General features: G+C 46.1%; 1 pseudogene; it reads left to right on the top strand.

The window, feature by feature from the left end:
• The first annotated feature begins 997 nt into the window (after positions 1-997).
• On the top strand, positions 998-1,862 carry LOC103229653 (ubiquitin-fold modifier-conjugating enzyme 1 pseudogene; annotated as a pseudogene).
• The last annotated feature ends 211 nt before the right edge of the window (positions 1,863-2,073 follow it).

Here is a 2,073-nt window from a genome sequence, read left to right as displayed (position 1 = left end):
GGAAGAGAAAATCTATGTATTATTCATTAAGTGGAATTGAATCATCACAGAGGGCTTCCAGCCTTGCTCTTTCAGTTGAGTAGGCTGAGGAGGAGGAAGGGTGGTCTTGCTGTCTCAGGGGTGGCAGAGGTGGGAGAAAATCCATGGAGAAGTGAACCTGTGCAGTTCAAACCCGTTTTGTCTAAGGGTCAACTGTAGTTGGCCTGACTAACCAGATGCAGCAAATTCCACATATGCAGAATGAGAAGAAACAGAAGGTGGGCCGGGCACGGTGGCTCATGCCTGTAATCCCAGCACTTTGGGAGGCTGAGGCGGGTGCATTACTTGAGTCCAAGAGTTCAAAACCACCCTGGGCAACATAGTGAGACCTCATCTCTATAAAAAATACAAAAATGAGCCAGGCATGATGGCGTGTACCTGTAATTCCACCTACTTGAGAGGCTAAAGCGGCAGGATCACTTGAACTAGGAGGCAGAGGTTGCAGTGAGCCAAGATCATACTACTGCACTCCAGCGAGACCCTGTCTCAAAAAAAAAAAGAAGAAATAAAAGGCAATTTGTAGAAACATGATTGATATTACCGTATTCCAATGCTTGGAAAAGTGTAATCCATGTCTGACCACCACTCTATTAGCTAGTGCTCTTCCAACCTAGTTTGTGCTTCTAAGCAAAGTACCTGGACCACTTTACAGCTCCCACTCCACAGTTATCCTGGAAATTAGACACTTGCTCATTCATTCTTTGATTCAGTCAGTCAGTTGGTCAGTCAACAAACATTTGCTGGAAAGCTGTGCCAGGCCCTTTGGAGGCTCCAGGGAGACGAGGGTGAATAGAACAGTGTCCCTGGCATAGTGAAGGAGCCCCAGAAATCCCAGCTCTGCCTCAAAGTGGCCATGTTATCTGAGAAAATGCGCCTCTCCTTTCAGCCTCCTGTTCCTCACTGGTAAAGGGTGCCCATTCATACTTCACTTGGTCTTGTTAAAAAGAATAAATCGAAGATGGCGGAGGAGGCCACGCGACGTGTTGTGTCTGAGATCCCGATGCTGAAGACTAACGCCGGACCCCCAGATTGGGAGTTGTGGTTGCAGCGACTCAAGAAGGAATATCAGTCCCTTATCCGGTATGTGGAGAACAACAAGAATGCTGACAACGATTGGTTCCGACTGGAGTCCAACAAGGAAGGGACTCGGTGGTTTGGAAAATGCTGGTATATCCATGACCTCCTGAAATATGAGTTTGACATCGAGTTTGACATTCCTATCACATATCCTACTACTGCCCCAGAAATTGCAGTTCCTGAGCTGGATGGAAAGACAGCAAAGATGTACAGGGGTGGCAAAATATGCCTGATGGATCATTTCAAACCTTTGTGGGCCAGGAATGTGCCCAAATTTGGACTAGCTCATCTCATGGCTCTGGGGCTGGGTCCATGGCTGGCAGTAGAAATCCCTGATCTGATTCAGAAGGGCGTCATCCAACACAAAGAGAAATGCAACCAATGAAGAATCAAGCCACTGAGGCAGGGCAGAGGGCCCTTTGATAGGCTACAATACTGTTTTCCTGCGCATCACACTTATCTAACTGCTTCCCCGACACCCTCCACCTCTAGTTGTTACTAAGTAGCTGCAGCAGTCATTGCTGGGGTAGAAACAAACACACACCAACCAGTATTGCTACTTAGTTTCTAAGGCTGCACAGGGAAGGGAAAGACTGGGCTTTGGACAATCTAAAGGTAATTTATATCCGCCCCCAGGTGGAGCCACATGCGATCCTGGAGGCATGGGGGTAACTGAAAGTGAGTACATAAAGTCTTTCTAGTTTCTGGAGATAACCCATCAATAAAAGCCGCTTCCTCTGGTAAAAAAAAAAAAAAAAAAAAAAAAAAAAAAAAAAAAAAAAGAATAAATCCAGGTGTGTAATGTATGGCACAGAGCCTAGTACCAAGGAGACAGTAAATGTCAGGCCCTCCACCCTGACCTAGAAACACTCTCAGCTTGATGAGCAAGACAGAAATATAGAAGGATATTTCAGTCTAACAGAGGTTTTCACAAAGTTCTGTGTAAGAGTAGAGAGA

Source organism: Chlorocebus sabaeus, chromosome 24 (genome assembly GCF_047675955.1).
Source record: "Chlorocebus sabaeus isolate Y175 chromosome 24, mChlSab1.0.hap1, whole genome shotgun sequence".
Classification (NCBI taxonomy): domain Eukaryota; kingdom Metazoa; phylum Chordata; class Mammalia; order Primates; family Cercopithecidae; genus Chlorocebus; species Chlorocebus sabaeus.
The sequence above is the reverse complement of the archived record's forward strand: the minus strand, read 5'-3'. Positions and strand labels throughout refer to the sequence as shown.